The sequence below is a fragment of the Neovison vison genome, chromosome 5, assembly GCF_020171115.1.
Source record: "Neovison vison isolate M4711 chromosome 5, ASM_NN_V1, whole genome shotgun sequence".
Taxonomy (NCBI): domain Eukaryota; kingdom Metazoa; phylum Chordata; class Mammalia; order Carnivora; family Mustelidae; genus Neogale; species Neogale vison.
The window spans coordinates 66633518-66643401 of NC_058095.1; the positions used below are offsets into that span (position 1 = coordinate 66633518).

At 47.4% G+C, this 9884-nt stretch overlaps 1 protein-coding gene across 1 annotated transcript in view; it reads right to left on the reverse strand.

The window, feature by feature from the left end:
• Positions 1–763, reverse strand: part of LOC122906807 (cytospin-B-like) — a 76422-nt gene extending 75659 nt beyond the window's left edge. The window contains exon 1 of the mRNA XM_044249209.1: positions 713–763. The gene's annotated coding sequence lies outside the window, so the exon portion shown is untranslated. The remainder of the gene's footprint in view (positions 1–712) is intronic.
• Between the last annotated feature and the right edge of the window lie 9121 nt (positions 764–9884).

The window sequence follows — 9884 nt, forward strand, 5'->3', positions numbered from 1 at the left end:
GATATTTGGTGAAGAGGTTGTTCCTGTTGCACTCCTGGCAGGCTCCGCATCACCGGCCACCCCTGAGCATCCAAACGGTCCCCCAGGGCTCCCCAGGTACACTGCGCCGTGGCACCGCCAGCTGACCCGGGAGACGCGGGGCCAGAGCCTTCCCCGGTCACCCCAGGCCAACAAGGGGGGGCAGGAGCTCTGTGGACGCGGAGGACGGCCAAGGGTTACTCGGTCCCCGACACACACAGCATCTTCAGGACAGCACCAGGGAGGGTGCGGGAAGCCCCGGGGGCTCCGAGGGCCCCAGTCGAGCGTGTCCACGCACCTGTCCCACCCCGGCGCGGGTTAGGGTCGCCTCTCTGGGCCGCAGTCCTCGGGAATCACCTGGCCCTCCGTCTGGGGCTTCTGCGCCAAGCCCCCGGAGCCCGGAGGGGAGGGGGGCGGCCCCCTGTCGCTGCCACCTGCGGCACCGGTCCCGCAGCTCCCGGGCTGGGTGGGCAAGACGGGGTAGGACGTCCGTTCCGGGCTGGGGGCGGCAACCGCCGAGCGGAGGGGGACCGGGGCCACCGGGGCGACAGCGGCAGCAGAGTCTTCCCTCTCAGACGGGCAGTCCTGCGCCTCCGCTCCCGGACCCTCGGACCCCAGCGCTTGCCCGCTCGACCCGGGAAGACCACGCAGCTGAGGCGCAGAGGAGCCGGCGACCAGCGCCGTTCTTACTCACCCGCCCCGCTGGTTCCAGCCGCGCCGCCGCCACAGCCCGAAGACGCCGCGGCTTCCAGCGCTCACGCAGGATCCGCGAAAGTTCCCTGGGATTCTACCCGCGCCTCCGCGAGCCGCCTCCAGGGGGCGGGCGCGAGCCTGCGCGGGCCATCCTGGGACTTGTAGTCCTGGGGCCTCTTCGCCCTGTACCGCCCTCCATCGAAAAACCGGCGGTGGTCCCTTCTTCCCCCGTCCTTCTGTCTCTCTTGGGCTCATCTCTGCTTCTGACTGATAAATGCTGGAGCGCCCGGTCAGCCCCGGGCCTCCTCTGCTCACTCGAAATCAGTAATTTGCAAAGTATGGTACCTGGACCAACAGCTTAAGCATCAATCTTTTGGGAACCTGATAGAAATGCAAATGGTCCATCACAGGGAAGCTATTCCATTTTAATTGTATTAAAAACTGGGGGTGGGGCCCAGGAATCTGCATTTTGCAAACCTTCAAGTGATTCTCATTGCTCTACACACCACCGCCCCTTGTCAAGGTACTTAACATTACACGTAAAGCATTGGTTACCGGACTCATACACACATACCCTTAAGTCCCTAGGTACACTGCACGATACCCACGCGGTTTAATGTCCCGGCCTCGATCTCTCCCCTGGCTCCAGCCCTCACTGTCTCAGTGTCCAGCCAACATCTCCTCTGGCCTCTGAGACACCGGAAATCCAACGGGGTCAAGACCAAATTCTTTTTTTTTTTTCTTAAGATTTTATTTATTTGACAGAGAGAAATCACAAGTAGGTGGAGAGGTAGGCAGAAGAGAGAGAGAGAGGGAAGCAGGCCCCCCGCTGAGCAGAGAGTCCGACGTGGGACTCGATCCCAGGACCCTGAGATCATGACCCGAGCCGAAGGCAGCGGCTTAACCCACTGAGCCACCCAGGCGCCCCAAGACCAAATTCTTGATCTTTACTTCCCTCAATCTGGTTCTCCTCCATTGTGCCTATGACCACAGGCTGAAAACTGTCCACTGCGTTTATATACACGGAAGTCACTTAAAACTGTAATGAAAGCTCCAGGGGATTAAATGCCAGGAACCTGAATCATATTTGAAGGAGAGAGGATCAAATGAGGGAATAATGCAGGCAGGAAGAGTAGCCAACTCTTGCAAGATGTGGTGGGGAGGGGAGGGAGAGTACTGGTGGTTGGAGATGGAAATGTGCTGAGGATTTTTTTTTTTTAAGATGTTTAAGTAGTTCTGGAAAGAATCCTGTTGAGAGGGGCGCCTGAGTGGCTCAGTCAGTAAAGCAGCTGCCTTGGGTTGGAGTCCTGCATGGGGCTCCCCCCTGCATGGGGAGTCTGCTTCTCCCTCTTCCACTCCCCCTGCTTGTGTTTCCTCTCTCGTTGTGTCTCTCTCTGTCAAATAAATAAATACAATCCTTTTTTAAAAAAAGAATCCTGTTGGGGCGCCTGCCTGGCTCAGTGAGTTAAAGCCTCTGCCTTCAGCTCAGGTCATGATTTCAGGGTCCTAGGATCGAGCCCCGCGTCGGACTCTCTGCTCAGCACAGAGCCTGCTTCCCCTCTCTCTCTCTGCCTGCCTCTCTGCCTACTTGTGATCTCTCTCTGTCAAATAAATAAATAAAATCTTTAAAAAATAAATAAATAAAAATAAATAAAATAAAAAAGAATCCTGTTGAAAGAGCTTCTGACTCTACAGGAGAGGAAAAAGTATTTCCTACAGTAGGATTCCTGAAAAGATTGTATATATGTGAGGAGGGAGGTAGAGTCCCAGGCATAAGTTAGAGAGATGAGTCTAGACTAGTGGTTCTCAGCCGGGGGTGATTCATGCCCCGCACCCCGACCCAGGAAACTATGGTGATGTCTGTGGACATTTTTGGTTGTCATGACTACGGGTGGTAAGAACATCTAATACGTAGAGGCTGGGAAGGCAGATAAATATTTTGCAGTGCACAGGACACTCTCCCACAACAAAGAATGTTCCAGCCTCAAATGTCCATAGTGCTGAAGTTGAGAAACTCTAGCTTGGACAGTAGCGCCTTCTTCTGGAAGAGATGGGAAGAAAGGGAGAAAAGAAAAATCAGAGTTTTCTCCGGAAAGGAAGCTAGGAAGCTGTCTACGAGGACAGATAGGGGTGTGTGTGTGTGTGTGTGTGTGTGTGTGTGTGTGAAATGCTGAATCATGAGAGTAATAAGAGAAGTAGAGGAAGGAGATCACTCAATAGTTGGGAGGAAGTAGTGGGTTCAACAGACCAGGAGTTTTGATGGGGGTCAGAGATGTATTTGTCTTATTGGAGTAATGTGAGGCTGGATTGCTAAGGTGGCGTGGAGGCAGGACCGCGGAGCATCCATGGTACTTCGTGCAATGAGCAAGGCAGCCCCAGCGGAAGCAGTGGGGTGAACAGAGGAGCTAAAGTCATGCACGTGGATGTGGAAATATCCATACGAATGGCAGGACACCTATTTGGGTCGCTACGAGAGACCTCTTAAGTGAATAAGTGGAAAGATACCAGCAAGGGGAGAGGGTGGTAAGGTCACGGGATCGAAATCTTAAAGAAACGGGACTTTGGACAAGCGTGCAGGGAGCAGGGTCTTAGCAACAGGCTGGGGGGTTCCCAGGAGTTGCGTTTCAGTGAAGACAAAGCTGGAGACACAATGTCTGAGGACACAGCAGAATGTACAAGATGTGGGGCAGAAGTTCCAGACGATTCTAGGTTAGTATGGGAACGGCTTGGATTGTAGGTTCCCAAGAGGACAAGGCAGCAGTGAGGGGAGCCGGGCATGGTGGGATAGAGAGGTGGGATAGCGTCTATATTTTGGAGGTTGACTGATGAAAACAGGAATGAAACAAGAAGACTGAGCCTCAAGATCAGACAGTTTGCCTCACTGTACAGGGTGGGGGCTGAGAAGACATCCATCCCTGGCCACTGCATTCTTCAAGAGACCTGTGACAACAGTTTCCTAATATGGAAATAGTAAGTCTTAATTATGATAAGTTTCTAATAAAAAAATTTTTTTTAAGATTTTATTTATTTATTTGACGGACAGAAATCACAAGTAGGCAGAGAGGCAGGCAGAGAGAGAGAGAGGAGGAAGCAGGCTCTCCGCAGAGCAGACAGCCCGATGCGGGGCTCGATCCCAGGACCCTGGGATCATGACCTGAGCCGAAGGCAGAGGCTTTAACCCACTGAGCCACCCAGGCGCCCCTCTAATAAAAATTTTTAAAAGATGTATTTATTTATTTATTTGAGAGAGAGCGAGGCGAGCTGGGGGAGGGGCAGAGGGAGAGGGAGAGAGAGAATCTCAAGCTGACTCTGCATTGAACATGGAGACCCAAGCAGGGCTCCATCTCAAAGCCCTGAGATTATGACCTGAGACGAAGAGTCAGACATTTGACCAACTGAGCCCCCCAGGCACCCTCCCACCCCCAGCTAATAATAAAATTTTTAAATTATTTTGGGAATAAGCTTACGTGTCCTTTATTTATTTATTTATTTATTTATTTTAGTACGTGGCTGATTCTGTTCGCTTAGACTTCACTTAGGATTTCTACACTGATATTCAAAAGTGAGCGTGAGCTATCATTTCCTTCTCGAATGTCTAATGATGTTGGGTTTCAGAACCAATGTTAGCTCACATCATAAAAAAAATTTTCCAAAGTTTTTGTTCTTTGTTTTTATCCTGGAACAGTTCAAGTAGCTTCAAAATGTTCTATTCTTTGAGGTTTGATCGTTGTCGGGTTGAACATTTCTGGGCCTAATGCTTTTGGTGGGGAGAGTGAGCCTTTGATAATCTTCTTTATTTCCTCTGTGGTAATGTCACAATTTAGATTTTTAACTCTCTTTTAGAGTCAATTTTGAAAAATCATATTCTCCTGACAACCAATTATCCAATTCATCCAGGTTTTCAAGTGTATTTGCATTAAGTGGAGCGAAACAGCCTTTTGCTGAACCTTGCTGAACCTGTTCATTTCCCCATAATTTCTTGTTTTGCATATGTTTACTTGATTATGTTACCATTTCAAGTTATATTTTTCATTTCAGCTTGTAGATACATTTTTTCGTTCTACCCTTTTTGTTCTTGTTTCCTAATTCATTCATCTCTCCTTTATCTTTATTACTTTCTTTTTCTCTGCTTTCTTTGGTAAATATTTTATTTATTTATTTATTTATTTGACAGAGAGAGAGAGAGATCACAAGTAGGCAGAGAGGCAGGCAGCGAGAGAGAGGAGGAAGCAGGCTCTCTGCCGAGCAGATAGCCTGATTCGGGGCTTGATACCAGGACCCTGAGATCATGATCTGACCCAAAGGCAGAGGCTTATCCCTTCTGAGCCACCCTATTTATTTATTTGATAGAGAGAGAGGGAACACAAGCAGGGGGAGTGGGAGAGGGAGAAGCAGGCTCCAACCCCAGGATGCTGGGATTGTAAGGGCCTATTCAGCCAGAGTGGCCCCACCCTGGTTGAACTGCAAATTTGTTGTAAAACTTAAACTGCCCCCCCCCCCCCCCCCCCCCCCGGGAAGGAACTTAAAAGCAAGTCCAGGAAACCAGGTAACAAAGTCCAAATACAAGGGTGGGTCAGGCCAGGTGGAGGTATTCAATCAGTGGGGGAGCATACTGTCTCCTAGCTACCAAGGAGTATGGGCCCCACCCTTTGGGCACCTTTTGGGCGCCAATTCTGAACTGGTGATAGGCTGGTTCAAATGTCTACTAGGGTAAATTGTAATTCAATTGGTCACCTAGCATCACTGTGGAGTTTCCTGTGTGTGTTACAATCTCATTGGCCACCTGTGCGTGGCCAGGCCCAACCACATGGACTTTGCTCTATAAAAGTTAGTCTGAAAAGCTGGCAGGGGTCATCCGATCTATAAGGGATGGCCCCGACCGACGGGTCTGTTTGGCGGTCGGACTGATTCGTGATGCTTGGCACTAAATAAAGCTTTGCTTGACCTTTGCTTTGTATCAGTCTCGCTCCTTTAATCACGGACCCATTATTGGGGTACCCAATTTTTGGGAGACCCAACAGGATCATGATCTGAGCCATGACAATTAACAACTGAGCCACCCAGGCTCCCCTTTTTTCTCTTATTTTGACAGGTATTTTTTCTTGAGTTGGGTACTTAGTTTTTCAATTTTTACCTGTAAATATAAGTATTAAGGATGAAAGGAAGGCTTCAAATATAAATAGGTACTACTTGCAACATATCTCAAAACTTCTGATGTATCTGTTGCAATTTTGTGCAGATGCTAAAATTTTGGTGTTTGACCTGCCTTGATAAAGTTTTTGATTTCGAGAGAGAGTGGCAGACTTTTAACGCTTCCAGCCTTTAGTTTCTGATTGGGGCATTAATGTTCAGTTTTAACTCCTGATGATCAGAAATTGGAGAAAGTGTTGATGTACTACTTTGTATCTTTGAAATACCTGAGTTTTCCTTGTGGTCTAAATGAGGGTAGATTTTTGCGACTGTTTTAAGCGCCCTGAGAGGAATGCATATTCCCTGTTTTTCGCATACAGATTTTGACAGTAGCAATGAGATAGTAACATAAGTCGTGTGGGTCTTCCATATCCTTACACGGAGTTTGACCTGATATTGACGTGGTTTTGGGATATCGGTGAGATTAGGTCCAGAGCCAATGACCAAGAAGGAATTCTTGAGACATCTTTGGTGCAAAAAGTCGCTTTTTATTAAAGCATGGGGACAGGACCTTGGGTGGAAAGAGCTGCTGTAGTGGGATTGTGAAGGGTAGCTGATTTTATAGACTATGGGATTGGGGGAAGGAAGGAAAAAAGGAGGTTTCAAAAGAACTTTCATATGCTAAAAAGGACCTACAGGATACTGGAGGCCTTGCCATTGTCAAATAAAGGTGGGTTTTCCCTGTAATGAGGCATTAACATTAAGACAGTTGGGAGCGGGCACCTAGGTGCCTCAGCCATTGGACATCTGCCTTCAGCTCCTGTCGTGATCCCAGGATGCTGGGATGGAGCCCTCCATTGGGCTCCCTACTCTACTCAGCATGAAGCCTGCTTTCCCTCTCGTAGTCTCCCTGCTTGTGTTCCCTCTCTCGCTGTGTCTCTCTCTGTCAAATAAATAAAATCTTAAAAAAAAAAAAAAAAAAGACAGCCGGGAGCGTCCTGGAAGAATATCACACTTGTCCCACCCAGGAGTGCGGTCTGGAGGAAGGTTGCAGGTGTTAACTTCTGCTTTGTGTTCAGCCAGTCTTCTGCTCCCTCATCAATGTAATCAGAGAGAAGTAAATTAAAACCTTTACTACTATTGCGTTTTTATTTCTCCTTATTTCTCTGGAGTCCAGCTTTATAAAAGATGATGATATGTTATCTGTGCACAAATATCTTTATATTCTTGTGAATTTCCCCTTTTAATTATAAAATAACCTTCGTCTCCCTTGATGTTTTTTACCTTTGCCCTTGAATGCAACCTTGTCTGATATTCTGAGGAGCCTGATAAATTTTGTTTACATTAGCCCAAACAGTTTTTAGCTTTTCTGAAGCCTTTGTTTTAGGCAAATTCCTTAAATATAACACCAAGGGCAACCCTCTTGGGTACCCTCCTGCTTCGGGAGCTTTGTTCTCTCGCTCAATAAACATTGCTTTGCTGACCACCAAACAAAGGAAGAAAGAGAGAGAGAAAGAGAGAGGAAGGAAGGAAGGAAGAAAAGAACACCAGGTTTTGTTTTGTGATTTAATCTGAAAGCCTTCTTTCTTGGAATCGTTGGGTTTAGTCCGTGTGATGATTACATTTTACCCGGTGAAGGTGAGCAACTTCGTGCGGGCCTACGTCCAGCGCTACCGCTACTTTCGCAAGCACAGCCGCAAGCCAGGCGACCCCGCAGGGCCCCCGCGGCCGCCCAAGGAGCCCAGGCCCCCTGACAAGGGTGGCCCAGGACTGCCTTTGCCCCCTCTCTGAGATCTTCAGCCACCCCTTCCCTCCTTAGCCTCTTTGGAATTCTGGACGTATTTATGGCTCCACCTCCCCACTTCCCTCCCCCCATCAGTGGGATGACTGGGGGAGGGTTGCTGCAGGGAAGAGGAGAGCCCCCTGCCCTGCCCCGTTCTGTGCCCCTTGCCCCCAAGCCTGCCCCCATCGCCCCTCCCTTCTGTTTGTGACTTCATTACCCTGACTGTAAATATACCCTCGGTCCTCTACTCCTTCAGTCTTTTTCTGCTATTCCTTCCCCAACAACAACACAGTACATCTCTTTTTTCATTATTCCGCCTCCTCCATACCCAATATCAAACCATTTTATCTTTCTTTAGTGCTCACTTTTTTCTTAAATATATTTACACATACTTCTATTACTTGATATTTTAAAAATCAGCTTTAAATAAGATATTTTGGGGTGTCCGGATGGCTCAGTCGGTTAAGCTTCTGCCTTTGGCTCAGATCATGCCCACAGCTTCGGTCTCTCCGCTCCGCCGGGGAGTCTGTTTTTCCCTCTCCCTCTTCCCGCTGCTCCCTCTGCTCATGTGCGTGCGCATGCTCTCTCTCTCTCTCCCTGTCAAATAAAGAAATAAAGAAATAAATGAGATATTTCTATGCCTGGCTATAAAAAAATGGGAGGAAATCAGTGTGCTTTAAACACCCCTTCCTTAACTACCCCCCCTTTTTTTTCTTTTAAGATTTTATGTATTTATTTGACAGAGAGAGACGCAGCAAGAGAAGGAACACAGGCAGGGGGAGTGGGAGAGGGAGAAGCAGACTTCCCGCTGAGCAGGGAGCCAGATGTAGGATTTGATCCCAGGACCCTGGGATCAAGAGCTGAGCCGAATGCAGACACTCAACCGACTAAGCCACCCAGGCGCCCCCCCACTCCCTCATTCTCTGGTAATCTCATCTCATGATCCCATTTTACGAAAATCTTGGCTTCCACAGTTTCTTCAAGAACAATGTATGGAAATGATATTCACTGAATTTTTCACAATCAATGTTTATTGCCTTTATCCTGACAAGAGTTGGGGGCTGAGTGCAAAATTCCTGGGCAGTACTTGATTTCTTGAGAAATGCGTAGGTCATGCTTCCTTACCTTCTCCCTCATGGTGGTGTCTGAAACCAGCCTGATTTCCTTGTTTCTTAGAAGTGATGCAATTGCCTCATTGCCCCAAGAATTATTTCTTTGTTTATGAAATCCATAAACCTCACTGTTACATATTTTGGAATTATCATTCTGGGCTCACAGTTCCTAGGACACAATGGCTTGGCCGTACTGACTCCACGTGCCTTTTTGATCTGGTCAATTTTCTTATTTCCCTTTTTTTTTTTAAAGCAGTCTCAACACCCAGCGTGGGGCTCGAACTCAGCACCCCAAGATCAAAAGTCACACGCTCCACCAACTGAGCCAGCCAGGCACCTCATTCTTCTTAAATCTTTAAATGTTTGTTCTAATATATTATTTTCATGTATCCCAATTCTAGGGTAAACTCTGCAGGTGAATAAGACACAGAGAAGTTGGAGTCTTGAGGCAGTTCAAGAACTCCCTCACACCCTCTGAAAGTTTTTTGTCTGAGATAGCACACTTGACATGCAGAATCTCATGGCTCATATTCTTGTTAAATTTTTATCCAATCGTTCAAGTTATTTGTGAACTACTTTGAAATGTCAGAATATAAATGTGCAGAAGACAGTGTGATGGAGTTTAATGGCCTAAATTTTCTTCCATTTCTACAGTTTCCTACAGAATATCAGAAGCCATTATGAGATGTAAAAGGAGCGTAGCAATCATAAGGCTATAGAACCAGATGTTTACTTGAGGTTGAACAGCAGATAAAAGATTTGAAACAGTGTCAAGGTTGTTTGGGAGTGGGAACAAACAGCAGGTACAGAGAAACGGAGGCAAGTCCAGGGATTTGCTAAAATCAACCAGGAACATCCACCCCTTACTTTTCTACTTCACTGAATGCTAAAATAGATGGAGTCCACTTAAACAAATTAAAGAACAGACATTTAGATGGGATAAGATTCTATTATATGCAGCTTTTCTTACATTCCAGCTACTGTGTTTGTATGAGAATATAGTTAGATTTGATGCTTCTCTAAAAAGCAGTACGTTCTGAGTACCTGGGTGACTCAGTGGGTTAAGCATGTACCTTTGGCTCAGGTCATGATCTCAGGGTCCTAGGATCGAGTTCTGCATTGGGTTCTCTGCTCAGCACACAGCCTGC